The sequence below is a fragment of the Coccinella septempunctata genome, chromosome 4 (genome assembly GCF_907165205.1).
Source record: "Coccinella septempunctata chromosome 4, icCocSept1.1, whole genome shotgun sequence".
NCBI classification, from domain to species: Eukaryota; Metazoa; Arthropoda; class Insecta; order Coleoptera; family Coccinellidae; genus Coccinella; species Coccinella septempunctata.
The window spans coordinates 24,146,017-24,164,123 of NC_058192.1; the positions used below are offsets into that span (position 1 = coordinate 24,146,017).

The following is an 18,107-nucleotide window of genomic DNA, read 5'->3' on the forward strand; positions in this document are numbered from 1 at the left end:
ATTGGGATCCACCTTGTAAATGTTCAAGATAGTCAAGAGCCATTCGTGAGGTATGGAATCGAATGCTTTCTTGTAGTCTATGTAGTCGCAGCGTAAAGATTACTCCGCTTGGAGAACGCTTGGTTGCAGATAACTGAATTATTAATATTATTATACATATGCATATAGAACTAACGCAAGTTGTGATACACGGTATGCCTCAAACTTTAGTCAACGAGTAAAAATATGATAAAATAGGCTTTGGAAATATCTAGGTCGAGTTTTCAATATAAAAAATTTGAGTTTAGTAGTTGTAATTTTTTCACGAACGTTTCAGTGCGTTATAAAAAGGTCCTGGCATTGGACTCGCCGTATTGCGAATTCCAACCTTTATCCCAGAGATACCAAGACGCCTCACACTGCATCGCAGCTATCTGCGGGTACATCCACGACGTCGTCGTCACGACGCGGAGTCTAGGAGGGGGAAAGGTCTCCTCTCGCGAGTCGCGTTTGGAAATCATCCAGACGCTGCATCCACAGTCCGGCACGGAGAGCCCTTAGGGCGTCTCGTGTGACTTTGGTCTGCTGGAGTGGCGTCTAGAGTTTGTCGCTCCAGTTTAAAAATTACTAACCACATGTAGAAGTTTAGGACGTTTCGTGACAGTAGTTTTAGTTTCGATGAAGCTCTATATAATATGAAGGAGCACAGTGGAGAATTATTAAAAGAAAGGTGAGAAATGAACATTCAGACTATAAACATTTTATTTTTCTTATTTGGATTTTCGTAAAAATTTGAAACCAAAGGAAAAATTCCACGAAAACAAAAATTTTGGTCGATGTTATTTATTTACCTACTACTTTTCGTCGGGAGTTTATCTGGTATTTTTATAAACTATGAACACATTATTTTTCATTTCTTTCTTGTTGAAAATGAAACTTACATAGTGATTAACTTCGGCGATTATTTTGAACCTATCCTTCATCACACATAAATGGAGGAAAAATTTTTCTCTTGGATATAGTTATTTGCGAAAATATTCCAGAGAAAGAAATATATGTGATTTCTTCCATGAGTTTTTCACAACACCAACCAAATCTGCGCCGCAATATACGCAGGGACCTTAGCAAATTTAAAATAATTGAAATATGAATGAGTTTCGTGCATTGAAATTTCATAATTCTAATGTCCGACTCAATCAGCAAACAATGAAATCACAAGTAATGAAAATGCATAAATATTTATTTTGCCGCACGCTAGAGATGATGCAGCTGAGTGGCTGATTGCTGATTTGTGCAATATGCACTCTACTCGTAAGATAGCTATTCATATGGATAGCATCTCAAATCAGTATGAAGAAAAAAGAATAATTCGTTTAATTTTCAACTTGAATTCTCTTGATTCATGTAGGCCTATTTTTAGAAAACATCAAATTTTTACCCTGAGTGGCTTATTTATTTATAAATGTTTACTTTTTGTGAAAGAGAATGAACACTTAATGATTAAATTATCTGACTTTCATGGTTATTCAACAAGAAATTCGGATACACTGTGTATTCCTTCTCATGCAACTGCTAAATTCGAAACATCTCCCGGTTACCGGGCAATTATCCTGTATAATCATCTACCAGCAGTTGTGAAATCCTTGGGAAAAAAGGAGTTCAAAAAATTGGTTAAGGGTGAATTGATGTTGAAATGTTACCATAGTGTCAAACAATATTTGGCTGATGATAGTTTCTTGGTTAGATAGTAAATTTTTGTATCAATAGGTTTAATTTTATATCGATAGGTTTAATTTTTGTATTCTTGACTTGTCTCATACATATTCTGTTATGTCTTAAGGGATCAATAAATTATTATTATTATTATAATAGAAAAGAAAATATGGAAAATGAATGAATTAGTAGAACAATATTTGAGATGATCCATGTTATGATAGCAGTCTTCATCATTCAAATATGGATATATTATTATCATTAATATAATTAATTACAAACCAAAGAAAGACTTCTTGCTGAAAAACTTTTTCTTTACTCCCTCAGATTGAAAGTACAGATCTCGATCCTCTCGAGGTATGGTAATTTTGTAAGCAATGCGTGGCAACTGTTTCAGTTGAAAAATGGTAACTCGTTTTCCAGAGATAGAAGAGGATATTGATGTGGAAAAGTGTTTTTGCTTAATTGAGTTATTTGGAGTAGGTACAAATTATACTAGTGGAAGATATATTTTGTTTTGTTTCATTGTGCTTTGGGATAATAAATGATAATGATATCTCTACCTACTACCAAACGAGCTCAATTGAAAAATGAAATCGTTAATGCATTTACATAATATATCGATCAATATCAGATTTAGAGGGAATTATTTTCTAAAAATAGAATCACTTGAAATAGATGATATTTTTTCTAGTTAGCATTTTTTTAAAGGATTACCAAAAAAATCAGGATAGGAGTAAGAAAATTGTCAACTTTTTCTATATAGTACGAGGATATATTAAAAAATTCTTAGCCTACTGTAAAACGAAACAAAATTTCAATGTCAAAATATTTCATAACTCAACATATTCTCCTCTTAATTGGATACATTTTATTACAGCGAACCTGCAACGTCTCTAGACTTAAAAAAAAAATGTTTCTTCTTGCTCTGCAAGCCATAGACATATTAAAATCGGGGTAATAAGTCTATGCTGCAAACCAGACCTTCACAGCTTTCATTACCTTCTCGTTGTAAGGAAATTTATGACCTTTCAAACATTTTTCAGTTGAGGAAAGAGATGATAGTCGGATAGAGCCAAATCTGGTGTTCTACTAATTCAAACCGTAAAACATGAATTTTTTGCATGGCAACATTAGATTTCTGTGCAGGGGCGTTGGTTTTCTCTTTTTTTTTCCCGTAGAGTGGTCAGTAATGTCGAATAGTAATCTCCGGTTATTGTTTTACCCTTATCCAAAAAATTAACCATGATTACTCCAAATTGAAGCAAGAACTTTTCCACCGGATTTTTGGACACGAAACTTCTAAGGTCTTGGAGAACCAGAGTGTCGTCATTCCATCGATTGTTACTTTGTTTCTGGATCGTAGAAATGTATCCAAGTCTCATCCATAGTATCAATTCGGTTTGAAGTCTAAATCATTTTCAAATCGAGCTCAGATCGAACGCGATGCTTCTACCCTTGCACGCTTTTGGTCAACATTCAAACATTTGGGGATCCATTTTGCTGCAATTTTTCTCATGTCCAAATTGACGTGAACTATATGATGAACTCGTTCGTATGAAATATCCAGTTTTATCCGTTTTAGTCCAATTCGACGATCTGATGAAATCATGTCATGAACTGCAGCGATATTTTCGGGGACACAGAAACTGCCCTGCAATCGGTCATCATCCTCAATGGAAAATTTACCTCTTTTGAAGCTTGCAGTCCAATATTTGACGGTCGCAAGGAAGGACATTGATCACCAAGGGTATTAAGCATAACTTCGTAAATCTGCTTAACTCGTAATCCTTTCAAATACAGGTATGATGACTCCAACGGGGTATTTTCCTAAATTCCAAAATATATGTCATTAAAATCCTTATAACTCAAATATATCGAAACATATTTTTTTCGAATTTTAACAAAATGCGTTTTGTCTGTATTCACTCACGAAAAAAAGCAACTCAAATTAAAATCAGATTATTTGCTCTGCAGGGTGAATAATGAATATTTTTGTGAATAAAAACGTTTTTAATTAATTTTTTGAATTGAACTTATTGATATTTCACCCCATTTATTTTGTAAAATAATATTTACTACTATATCCTTTTCTTTTTCACTAAAATTTCGTTGGCAACTATTTTGCTTTCCATTAATGAATGAAGAAATTAATGAAATATTGTACTTTGATTTCTCATCCATAAATCTTTCAACTTTGATATAAGGATTCTTGCTTTTCTTGAAAATACGAATATTCTGATGAATGGATCAAAAAAATTTCATAAGATATTTTGAATTCGAGAAATTAATCCATTTTTTTGTGTAATCTTTCAGCTAAATGAATTAAGGATATAATATCGAGTGATATTCTGCACAATCAAGAGTGAAATATTAATCAATCAAGCCAATCGAAAAATTAAAAAAGAAATATAAGAAAATTATTACTCACCTTCTTCATCGAGTTGTCCTTATTTCGCTTAAGAGAAGATAAATTATGCTTATTCTTCAATATTGTAACTCGACTGTTTGGATAATCGACCAGACTTTTTGAAAGTAGAGTATTGTATTCAGTCTACCACAATATTTTTTATAGTTGATAAGTTTATTGATTTCGGCAGATCGTAAAAACGTTCGAAACAGCTGATTCTTTGGCGCTAAATTCAGGAAACGTTACAAACTCGAATATTAACACGTGTCCACTCTTCCCAATCTGGCTGGCCAAACAAGAGGGTTTTCCGATGGTACTCTGCCAAAGTGCGTATCCATTGACTGCACTCCAGTTGGCAGGCCTGTTTCAGGTCGGAACGTGGCCAACTAGGGTCTTCCGTTTCCTAGACCAATGTTTATAATTTTTTAGCCAACCCCGACTAATGCCAGACTTTCTCCTGTTGAAGTGTCCAAACATTCCTCAAACCAACCTTGAATATATGCGTGTTGGCACACTGGCAATTCTGGAGCGCGTACAAGTGTGTGTACAATATTCATTCATGATGGCAACACTCAGTGGGGAAAGGATGAAAAGACTCTCATCCGTCTATTTAACAAGACAAAATACTTGCCAACAATTTCAACTGTAACTGAAGGCTGATAGAAAAAAGCTTACCCCAGACAAATTCAAATACTTCTTTCAAAACATAATATATGCGGAATCGGAGAAATGAATAAAACTATCCAATATCTAGCATATTTCCTTTAATGACTCTGTGATCGAGTAATCGAGTACTATCAAATAGCCCTTCTCCACAAAACTCCCAAACGTCTAAAAGCTACATGCTAGATCATTTGTGACTTTTGTGAGTATTGTGGAGAAGCAATATCTTTTGAATAAAAAGTGCATGTTCCTACTGCCTCTTCTTTAGATTCGGATATGGTCCTCTTCATTTTCGTTCGTCCAGTCTCTGTCTCAGATATTTGCGAGAAACTAATCAGCTTTTCAATTTCTTGTACTTTTGAAACCTTGAACAAAAATAACGTCATTTATCTTATCCAGTTTGAATCGAAAAGCTTCTTGTTTCATATCAGAGAATGGGTCTTCAATAATTTCTATATAGGGTCAGGTAGTGTGAAAGAGAGACAGTCAAAAACGTGGTGAAAAAATGAGGCACTGAATTTTCGAAAAACTTATATTATTATTATATTATAAGTACCTATATTCTATATTTTAAAAACAGAATTATTTTTTTCGAGTCACCATATCACAATGTACCATAATTTAAATATCCGTTAACCGAAAAGATAACATCTAAGCTTGGGATATGTATAATATAGCTTCAAAAATTTTGAATATATGCTGCCGAAATTGTCTATTGAATAATAAATATTATTTTCGAAGGTCAGAGCTATAAACATACAGGCTGTATTTGAAACTGGTCGAAATAAAGCGTTTTACCAAGAATAACCTATGAAACACTTTCAAAATGACAAAATTGAAAAAAAAATTGAAAAAATCATCTAGTGATGACTCACTCAACCATGTGGTTTCATCAAGGAAACTTAGGATTGCCGAATTTACCTCATTTAGTATAGACAATTTTATGAAATGGCTCATTTCGATACCAACTGACAGAAAAATACTTAGGACCAAGTGTGAAAAAAAATAAAATATTAGTTCGAAATCTCACCAACAAAATTCGTCTGAATTATTCACAAATTTTTCCAAAATGGTCATAACAATCTTCTTCTTGTTCGAACCCTCCAACAATCGTCGTAAAACTGGGATGAAATAGGGTAATAATAATAGCATTTTGTCAACATAGGCACTTTCAATAAACTGTCCCCATTTTTTAAACTTTTTTCATCCTAAAACGCACGATACAACAAATTTTTCAAAAAATAGTATATTAGATCAAAATCTCACCATGTTCATGAATTTTTTACAATGGTCATCACAATCTTCTTGTTCGTTCCCTCCAACAGTTGTCGTAAAAATGGATGAAATAAAGTAGCAATAATAGCAATATGTTGTCAACATAAGCACATTCAATAAAATATCTCAATTTTCTATAAATCGCACGATATAAAAATTATTTCAAGTGACTTGATGCAACTAATCAGATAGACTCAGATATACTAAACCATTCATTATTCAGCCATATGTTTATATTTTGTTTCGTTTTTCTAATGCCGAAGTCACCGTCCACTGTCCCTCGCAATTTAATGACATTTTGTTGAACTTCTAGGGGCCATCTTGCATATTTTATATAGACAATTTTTGACGAAATGGCTCATTACTTCTACCGCTTATTTCATTTTCTTCAGTTCAGTATTTTTACCTAAACTTGTCTCCTTCAAACCCAAACTTCATATTGAAGCTGAAATCACTTCAAGTTCAAAAGTGTCTCACTTTTCAATGGGTAAATATGACTTACATATTAAGTTAACTATTTAAATTTTTTGATTCTACGTACGCACCTACGTAACGTACGTACATTGTTTAATCCTTCAATTTTAAATAATCCTTTAAAATCATGTTTAGTATTCTCTAAAACAAAAGATTGTTTTTTCTTACAAGGTATTCACGTTCATTATAGAATACGTCTGATTTTTCATAGGGATTTGGACAAGTAAATAACACATTCACAACTTGTGAAAAATCAGACGTATTATTTTTTTCGTCCCATTACAACCACACTTCACCCTACGTACTTACTTTGATCTGGTAGGCACCAGCTTCTTACCAAAGTCGTTTCTAATCTAAACGAGGCAAAAAAGCCTCGGATACGCATAAAAACAAACGAACAGAATTCTGTTAATGCACACGAGTAATTACATCATTATAGAAAAACACAAAGGAAAATACACTGTATTGAGGATGTATTTTTCTGGCAAAAATGCAACCTCATTTTAGAATAATCTTTTTGTTTCATTTTAAGTAATTTAATTTCGAATTAATTTTGAGAGGAAATTTTTTGAGTCAATTTGGTATTTCGTCACCATTGACGTCTTTCTGTTGTTCTTTGAATGTCTTACATCTTTTTATTTTTTATGTTTTGTAATTCTGATTTTGTAACATTGATCTAAAACATTTCATATTTTAGCTTGATAAAGGCTACATATTAGCCGAAACGTTGCTGATTGAACAACAAACTGCATATATGTTCCTATGACCGTCAATTGCCACCCTTAGTGAAATTTTTTGAGTTTCCAATTCAGTATTTCGACATCGTTCGAAACTGTAAACATTCCGCACCGTTTTATTCCGTTTTTCAGTTCTGGACAACGATGTCCAGAACCGTATAAAACATCCTGAATTGGAAGATAACAGAGTTTTTGTTCGCCAGTACAGATAAGTCCCATCGCAGGTCACTCATGATTCATTGCCTTTTGAGTTTACGATCCGTAAGCCGCCGAGAATCTGCCGTTGAACAGTTAGAGAACAAGTTTGAGTTTCTTTTCTTTTATTTTGCTATCCGGGATAGAATTCTGCTTTGAGTTTTGTTTTTTTTCCTCTTCTTACTTTCGGTGTGCAAGTGCACGACGTGAGACCCCTGCGAACCCGTCCAGAAACCATAGGTTAGACAACCCTCCATAATTAATTATCGTCTTGGAACCTCAGCATCCAACTGCACCTGTCCCAAACCACAGTTTGAGCTCCACTGCTACTGTTAATTGGATACCCCGCTGGCGTGGATACTCAGGGGGTACCGAACACACTTTGGGCTGGCGACCCTTCCTTACTTTCCAACGTTCACCTCTGCTGCTAGTACGATACCCCGCTGGCGTGGATACTCAGGGGGTGCAGAACGCACCTAGAGGTGAACCGTCGTAAGTCTGTGCCGTCTTCATCTCCTAACCCCCTAACCTGGCTGATTTCCGATATTTATCCGTTAAGTGTGAGTCTTAGGTTCTGGCTGGCGAACACGTCCGTAAACACCGTACCACGTTTGAGATCGGATCCCTGTTTAATTCCGTTCATTTCACGCCGTAAATTCACGACTCAATTGTTACTTGTATCTGATTCCGCGGAAAAACCTTGTAAAATAGACTATTTCTGTTCAACCTATTATATCGAACTTTTCACTGTACGGATTTTGTGAAGTGCCCTTTGTGTTTCCTTTTACGAGTCGAGAAATAAAATTTGTATAGGTACGCTGGTTTTGGCTTTCACTGGTTGTTGCTAACATTCATTCATTCATTCATTGCTGTATCCCGTTACCGGGAATAAATCTACAAAAAGAAGAAGAAAAAAAAAATCGAACAGACTTGTAACTTCTTAGTGCTAGTTGCGACTGTGTGCCCTCCTGTGACTAAAGAGACCCAACCGTGACCTGCAGATCCTTCCACACTCAGGGCATGGATAGTCTCCACCCCAGACACCACGGAACCTTGTCTTCGCCTCGTAGATACCATAGTAGGTTTGCTATTTTCCCTTTAAAGAATAGCTGGCGCTCGAGTACCCCGAGGAAAAAGGCGTTACAACACCCGTGAATAAAAAAATTCTTCAATCTTATAACGTTTTTTTCAGTGAAAATCGTGTTAATTGAATTTTGAAAACCTTTACATTACATGAGTCCTTCAAATCCTCGTTGAGATTATTGAACATCTTCAATCTTTGTCAAAATATAGCGTTTCAACAAAATTCACCCATACACAACATTTAAAATGACTAAGTTGAAAAAGAAATGATTACCGAAATACAACCTATAAATCTTAGCACTTCATTTTTTAGATTGGTGTTACCTTTAGTTTTAACAATTTCTGATATATTATCTGCATACAAAAACAAATCAAGAACGAGATGAAAAATATCATCAATGTACAATATGAAAAGTATCAAATTTAAAACCGAGCTCTGCAGCACATCTTTCTTCGATTCCAAATAGTCGGAAAACGCTTGGTTTATGCAAATGAATTGTGTCCTGTTTTTAAGGTAATTCATGATCCAATTTAAAGCTACTCCATTCGCAGATGAGATGGAGTAAAGATCTTTCTTGAAAAGAGAAATCATCAGTTACTGCGGTATTTCTTATGCTGTCAAAGACATAAACATAATGTGAAAACCGACGAATAAGTGCCGCTATCTCAATCAGCAGTACTGTCATATTATTTTAAATGAGGTGAGATATTTCAGAAAAATTTCACGATGGTGGACAGTATTCTACTCGTATATTATGGCTATTATTCACTTTGATGATTCACAGAACTTCGTCTTGTTTGGTGTGAATGTCATCATAATATGCTGGTGCCACATATGTACACATAATAAAGCTAGTAGTAGTTTTGAAACCTGAAGAAAATAATAGTTCTTACTGTGAGTCTAATGAAGAATGAATCATAAAAAAAATATTTCATTACACCTCTAGATATAAATTGTTTGAAAATTCTCACCAGAAATGAGTAGAACAGCGTTCTTTCAGAATAATTGTAGATTACATATGCATTAATTTATGTTGTGTGAAATGTAAATTACTGATATTTCCAGAAACACGAGGAACCTATTTTAAAAGTTTTGGATTAATTTCTCTTCAGCCACAATTAGATTTAATTAAGAGTGTGTGTAAGTACACACATTTAATTTGTCGAATTGCATCTACCGAATTTGATAGGGAAATAAATATTGTCACGCAACTGTGTTTATACCTAAGCGCGTCGTAATTGATGTTTTCCACTCTGAAAGCGTAGAAAATATACCCAACCATTGAATTCGTCCATTACGTATTATATTCTAAGGTATATGAGTCCTAATGCGTTTTGTCTGTTGCTTCAGTTTATATTTATCTGTAGGTATGTCGCAAGAGGACAGATTCTAATTATAAACGACAGTATGTGAAAAACACCACGCAATTTTTGTTGAGCTCCCAGTGAATAGCTACTTCAAAGGCTCAGTACCTTGCTCTTCGGAAAGATAAATTTGAAATTGGGTGAAATATAGGAACAGAGGATAGAATTGATGGTGGGAGCTAATGGAGTTAATGAGCAGAGTTGTGGTTTCCTTTCCGTTATAGTGTTTTAATGAGGAAGAATATCGCTCAGAAAAATTGGAAATAGACTGGTTGAGGGACAGATCTGAATATCTCATCTGAAAACAAATTATTCAGAATAGATTTGAAGATATATCCTATCTCCAAACTTCGTTCGTCCAACATAATATGGGCTTTTATTGCATTACTATAATGTCCTTTACAGTTCGTACTTCACGATGAAAACATTAATGTAAGTCGATATGATATAGTTAAGACCAACAGCAGTATAAATTCTTTACCGCTACAATTATAAAGGAGTATACATTACAAGTGCAAGATTATACTCCCAGTGTGATTTTCTCCATTTTTTATTAATCTGACAACATCTTAACCAGACATTGGACATATGTTCAAATATTAGTAATATACAGCAACAGAAAGCTCGGTTCACATTTTTGACTCACCCTGTATAACCGAGGCCGTACCTATTCCAGTGATTTGAATTTTCACTGCACTTCCGAAGTAATGGATGCTAGACAATTATTGTATTTCTTCAGAATAGCTTTATCAACATTCAGAGGAAAAGTTGTCATAGCAAGGAATATTCATTCCTACGACACAAGAGGTATTCATGAAGGTTACTTCTTACCAAGAAAGAAAAAAATCAGTGGGTTGAAGATGCTTCTCGTACCTTGCTCCAAGAATTTTCAGTTGTCTTCTTGAGGAGGTGAGATCAAGCAGGACTCAAAACAACTTCAGTATCTCCTTAAAGAGATGGATATTTCCTCGTTCAAGAGAAGAAATTCATGACTTGGTGAACAGAAAATAAGAACTCGAAGTAAATCTGAAGATGAAGAATCTTTAAAACAGAAAAATAGTACCTAGATACCGAAGACTTTCAGATTTATGGAAATGATTTATGACACTCACCAGATTTGACTTATATCCTACCAAGTAAGCAACTACCTCACTATATCGATAAACACAAAATAAGTATTTTTAATACTGTTTCTATTGTTTATTGCTAAAATATGTATTGTGGAACTTGATGTAAACTGTTCTCTTTTTTCTCTCTTTGCCAATAAACTTCGTTATCATTAGTATTATTATTATACTTTTTCATAGAATGATTTCTTCCAACGTGCCAAAATCATTTCTTCCATCGAGCTAGAATCTAGATTACAAGAATACAAATAACCTGAGGCCATTTTAAAAATTCTTGTATTCTTGGTAAAAAAATTCATAATTTTCATAGACATGAATCTTGAATGAACCGATGTATTATAATGTATGTTCAATTCTCTCTAAATATTGAATTATTGAATTGATGCGGCCAGCACTTGATAAAAACTACAGAAACTGTTTTACATGATTTTCTTTAGAACGAGTTCCAGGTTTCAGACTTTTCAGAGTTCACTATATATAACTGATACTTGGTGGAAGTACAAATAGAAATTCGTTCCAAAAATTTTTCACATATCCTCCTGACAGATTCGGAAGTTTTTCAAAATGAAAGATCATTGTTGATTTGATGAATTTTCAATGGTTCAAATCAGAAATAGGTGAGAGAGAAACAGAATTCTTCAGGACTCAGTCTATAGGAAAGATCACATGGTGTGAGAGATCACAGGATCTTGGAGGAAATTCATGTTCGGCATTGAGCCTAATGAGCCGATCCTGAAAACATTCCTCAGAGTACCTAAGGTTTCTGAAGCTGTGTGTGCTCTGGTTCCATCATGTTGAAAATTATTATTGGACCATTCATACAAAACCAATTCAGCTATAAAAGGCCGGAGGATTTTTTTATTACGTTCCGTCAAAGAAAATAGGTCCCCCTACTGACCCTGACTGATATCACCACAAATTCAATCTTTCGAGAATGAGGTGGTCTCAATGAAAGAATTTTTTGGTTTTTTGGCCAACTCCGAATCCTCATATTTTCAGAATTGCCAAGAAATATAACGTCAGCGTCGTTAGGAAAGTGACAGAGTCTAGTTGCATGAACTCCGATTGAAATTTAATGCACCGTTAAATTTTAAAATTGTCATTCAAGGCAATAATGGAGGATTAAAAATTTCAATGGAGCATTAAATTTTAACGGACTTTCCTGTAACTGGGCGTATGACAAATAGATCATAGTTTCTAGTGGCTTGGATTGCTTCATATGCAAAATAACATAGCAGAAACTGCATCGATATTTTTGCCGAGTCTTTATGTGCTGTTAATATTTGAGGTTGCGTTTGAAGAAGATGTTCAAAAACTTTGTGCAGTTTAGACACTAGACGATGAAGATACACTATCAGGGTATTTCTTGGACATAAAATATAAGCTATAATTGGGAAAAATTAAAAATTTTTTTCATTTCATGTATGGCATTGCCAATTGGTACGATTTGTAGGTATCAGTAAATGACTATCTTACTCTTTTTACCAAAAATGTTATTAAGCCTTCTATTAATACTCTAAACTATATGCTACTTCCTCAAATTTCAAGTTAGATCAATCTCCTGATCCCTATAAATATGAAGCGCATAAAGTGTCCGAGTTTGAAATGAAACTGATTGGATGGATCATTTGTGATTCGAGATATTCGTTTTTTTTTCGAGTGTTTTTTTTTATGAACTCGATTTATGGAAAGTTTAACAATCGACACAAAAAAAGACTGAATTCGAACTCTGGAAACTGTTCCCACTTATTGACTGAAGAGATCTTCCTTCAAAATCCGTTCCACGCATCGGACGCCGTCTTCTAAAAGAGCCTTATTGTCTTTGCACCGTCCTGAACTTCTCCTTGTACATAAGAGCTACAGGAAATGGCCGAGTAGGTTTCGATTATGGCTTACTTCGAAAAGGTTAGACATATCACATCCAGGAATGTTATTTAGAGACCTGAAAGGGAACATCATGACACCTTGCAATCTTCGATCCTCAAAGGAAGTTAATTTCATCAGTTCCAGGCGAGCTTCGTACTTCGTAGCAGAGACGAAGTTGACCGTATGGGCATCCTGGTTACTTTTCGCTGCAATAACTTCAGCAACTTATGTCCGATACTAAAGTCGGCTCCAGGCAGGACCTGTAAACTCCATACGCGAACGGATATATGATTTGTAAAGAAGTTAATTATTGGGTTCATTATGTGATTATTTGTTAAACATTAATTTTTTTTGAGCAATATGAGTATAAGTACAACAGCCCTCAAATGATTTTTGGGACAGGGAAATGATTCGAGATATCTTTGAACCTTTGAGTCGCTGACCTTGAGTGAAGAAGCACGTACTTTCTTGACAAACGTAACAAGTAGCGTTGTCTCGAATAAACAACAAATAGATATAGATACATGCTGCCATCTCCACCCTGAAAGTTGAGATAGTGACTTGAGTTGGATCTCGATAACTGTCAGGTGGTGCTGGGGTATAATCATACTTCGCAGCCTCTACTGGCATCTGATAAACGGACAGATGCCCTTTATCAGGGCTTCTGACGAGGAATTCGCTACATTTTCATCGAGGTAGGAGCTGTCTTGTTCTAACAAGGTCCAAGATCGAAAACATGATCAGTATCTACACTTCTTCGATGGAATGTTCTTTCTGTTAATACTTCGAGTGATGTTGATTAGCTAGTTCGATTTATTTTGTAATATTCGTTGATTCTTACATCAATGGATGTTATGTATGTATATGAAAAAATTTCTAGTCCAAACAAAATATTTTGTATACCATTCAAAAATTTTCTTTTTTTCTATATAAGTTGCTCAAGATATTTCACTAAAATGTGTTAGTCTAGCATTTTTCGAAATTTTGGGTTTCAACAGCTCAAATAGATTGTGCTTCACATGTCATGAGTTGTGCCACTTGAATGTTCCCGAAGGTTGTCCTGTTATCCTGGAAAACCGAAAATAGGAAGCTGATGGTTTTCTCTGCGAGAGTAAGTGGAAAAATTCGTGCTACATTCATTCTGGCATATGCCTCGACTATGTTAAAGAAAATTCATCGAATTAGCCCAGCATATTTTTTCTTGATCAAAGCATATACAAAAATGTATCTGTGTCGTTGAAATTTTTTTGAAAAGTCATGCTTATTTATTTACCGAAAAATCAAGAATTTTTAAGAAAGTTAACGAGTTTTTCTTCGTCAGAATTATTTATCGGAACTTTGAATTATAGTGTTTTTTATTTTCTGGTTACAGAAAAATCGAGCAGTTTGAAATGACTCTTTTCCCTTATTTCAAGTTTTTCTCTAATGCTTAACTCTGTTTCTACTTCTATTTTGCGTATAGGGTTCATTAAGCTTAAACCCCTTTTTTGTACGTAGATTCGAATGAAATAATAAAATATAAAGGTTGTAATTCAAACAGGGTGGGCAAAATTCGATGGGATTGGACGGCATCTCTGTAACCCTAAGAGCTAGGGAAAAGTGGATGGCAGGTTTGCGTCCTGCGTTTTCAAAAAATGGATAATGACCAGCATCCCTCTATCGTTTGTTGTCAAGTTATATATGAAAACTTATTTTTCGTCTTTTTGAATAAGTGCCTCTATTTCTATCGAAAAACAAATGTTATATTCTGTAGAATGTGTAGACACTTTTTCATGTAGAATGCAGTGGCGTTGTAAGAGATACCACTTCAGTAATATAACTAGTGGTAACTCAAATTATTTTAATTTATAAACCGTATGTTATTTTTACATATTACTGTCCCATATTTTTTCTGATTCAAAGTATATAAGTAGTATCTCTAATTGCTCTTCCAATAAAAAAAAATCAATAAATTTTATGCTTATATGTTGTGTCAGGTTACGAGAGACATCGAAGTCTCTTTCATTCCGGATATTCGAGAAGATGCTCGGAAAATGAGGAAATTACGAGAATTTCCATGACTACTTCATATTTACCTATACTAGAACTAGCACAGCTGTCTTTATCTGTGAAGATGTTTGAGAAGACTGGGGTACTAGTATTTAGATGCTATACTAGTTGAGAAAGTTTCGGAAAATATTCAGTTGAATCCAGGTTTATAAAATTTCCTCAAAGTGATGCATTCCATATTGGCAAATTTTTCATCCTTTTCCGGAATGAAAGGGATCTTCAAAGTCTCTCATATTAGTAATAATAATGAGGTTTAGGTATTCTTTGAAATCTATATTGTTGTTACAATATTCTTATCTGAATAACAAACCTAAGGAAATTCACTAAAGGCAAAGCCTGTGTGTTAAGACATTAAATAACCTGACATAATATAGAAGCATTAAGTTCATTATCATATCATCAATGAAAATGACCTGGCAACTTCACCGAACTAGTTTTTGAGTGTTTGTATTGGAAGAACAATCAGAGACATGGCGTAGGTTTTATATTCCGAGTCAGAAAGAAAATATATGACTGGAATATAAAAAATAACATAGGGTTTATATTTAAAAATATGAAAGTAACCGCTATATCACTGAAGTGGCGGACTGGAAAAATTTTTGACTACGCCACTGCATTATACGTGAAAAAGTGTGGGAAGACCTGGAAACGTACCGTTCAAATCAACCTACTGAACTTGTCATGAATCATATGATATATGATCAGTTTATAGTTTGGCAAGGGAAATCATAATCATACTTGGAACTTATTGGTGCCTTATTCGAAATTTAAGCGAATTCCTTTCGAATTCACGGTTCGAGAAATGATTCATTTTGAGTTCTACCTTCTATCAAAGAGAAGACTCACTCTTGAAAACACCCTGTGTTGTTGAATTAATTGATTCGAAAGAAAACATCTTTGAGAAGAAAACTTTTAGCATGGGTTCGACTTAAATTTATCTCTCCAACAATAATTCGTATTGGAGCAGAATTTTTCTAACCATTCCCATATCTCTCTGCCTGAAAATAAGCAGTTATTTTTTTTTGCAGAAAGACATCATGTCCAGTAGACCCAATTTGGATGCGACCTCCTAGGACCTGAAGGACCTTGCTACCGAATTATGCATGTCTCTGATCAAGACAGCCGTCTTCGAAGATGATGTCGACAGAAGAGTATCAATATTAGCTATTGTGTCGAGCTAAAATTGAACCAATCTTTTCGTAATTCTCCTTTTCGAAAAAGCTTCGATATATAATATATAATCAAGATATCATATTTCCGTCCCGATTTGTATATACTGGATAGTTAATTGTAACTTTAGTTGATAATAAGATAAGAAACCTGGATGAAATTTGTTATCTTCCTATTATTCAATGTATTATGTAGAGCTTCTTCTAGTTGCTTTAATATTTAACATTATGCTTAAGAATATATACCCTCTGATTTGATTTGATGATAGAGAAACTAGATGAAATTGTATAATTTAGGAGAGTTATTTTAGTATTCAACTGTGTATATTGAGAAGTAATTCGAACTGCATGTTATTTTATAAACATATACAATAACGTAAAGTTTTTATATATTGATATATGAATGAATAGAAGAGTCAATTTGTGAAAGCAAAATAGTTGTCTACAATTTCCGATTTGGGTAGAGTGAAAAGTTCAAAAATTACCACATGCAGGATTACCTCATTGATAATACAACGCTTTTGAAACAGTGAAACAACTATAGTGCTTATTTCAATAAACGCTGAAATAGAAAAGAATATGAGAAGAATACAGTTATAATATCCATCCAAATAAAATTGTTAAAAACACATTATTGCTTTTTTTTTCTTCCATGGACGTCGCCAGTTAAGGAGACTGAAGGACTTGACTCACTCAAAAATTAGTCATGAAACACACAAGGTGGCCTAGAGCTCAAAGGCTGTTTATTCCCGCTCAAGACAAATTTGCTCCATGAATAAGTCACAAAATCCAGTGACCCACTTGATCTCTCTGCAAGCGTTCGCAGACATGATCATTCTTGATGTGGTGGTTTTAACGTACTTTTATAGAACATATGCATTTAGTTCATCAGAAAGCGTTTATCGTGGAATCACTGGTACTGTTTGGCGAAAACCACCTTCTAATAGAATCATCGTATAAACTCATTTTTTATTTGGTCGACGTTACTGAAAAATTCTGTCTGATGCCTCCAAAGGATTTTCAAGTGCCATCGCACATTCATCCCACACGATCAATATTCTTGTGAAAAAAATGTAGCTGCAATTCCAGATGAGGCAAGTGCCGAAGTGATTTAATTTTATAACGAATCATTGCCAAAATCAAAGAAATCGAAAAGTTCTTCTGGTAGCACCTGCAGCATCCGAAGAAAATTCCTTCAGTTTCCCTTTGGTCAGACAATATTAAGCATACTTTTGTTGTTGATTTTAAAGCAGAAAGTTCGTTCAAATTAGTTCTTCCAATGCTTCGGACTATATTTTGTTTTTTGTCTCTTGACTCAGAGCGTTGCAGGTGCAATCATACCTGTTAGTTATCATCCAGAAGCAGACGTCAATTCGCATCAAAGCTTCGTTGTGAATTTCTTTGTTAATTTTTGATTTCTGAGTTGATGTTCTGATCCGCATTGGCGCAAAATATCGTCAAACAAGTCATCTTTGTATTCCAAAAATCCATAGGTTGAGATATTAGATTAGATTAGATTAGCCTTTATTGGTGATACTGCGTAACAAGTTGCTTTCACAAGTCATAAATACAAAAGTTGAAATAAACATGAATAAGTTAGATATAAAAGATGTAGAGAACCTCGAGCAGTTAAAGTCACTAAACTTAAATAATGAATAATATTGAAACATAGTTAATATAGGACGAAGTATGTTGAGATGATAACCGAAAGTAATTCATTGTTGATTGAGACTTCACAGGAATAGGATAATGAATGACAAAAGCCTTTTTCTTGACTGATACCGACGTTTCGCTGAAATTTTCCAACTTTTCAAGGCTGTATAATTTAATTGAAAAGGTCTTAGTTGAATATAATAGTATACTTCGAGAAAACATGAAAGGGAAGACACACTTAACCTATACAAACGTCTATCAATAATAAATAAATAACAAATAAAAAGGACAACTGTACACCACACACTTGCGAACTCACCTAGTCAAACAAAGCCAATTTCAAAATCTT

At 34.3% G+C, this 18,107-nt stretch overlaps 1 long non-coding RNA gene across 1 annotated transcript; it reads left to right on the top strand.

Annotated features, from left to right (window-relative positions):
• The first annotated feature begins 310 nt into the window (after positions 1 to 310).
• Positions 311 to 16,734, top strand: LOC123312112. Its single transcript, XR_006537575.1, has 2 exons — positions 311 to 709; positions 15,965 to 16,734. It is a non-coding gene; the product is annotated as an uncharacterized LOC123312112 (long non-coding RNA).
• The last annotated feature ends 1,373 nt before the right edge of the window (positions 16,735 to 18,107 follow it).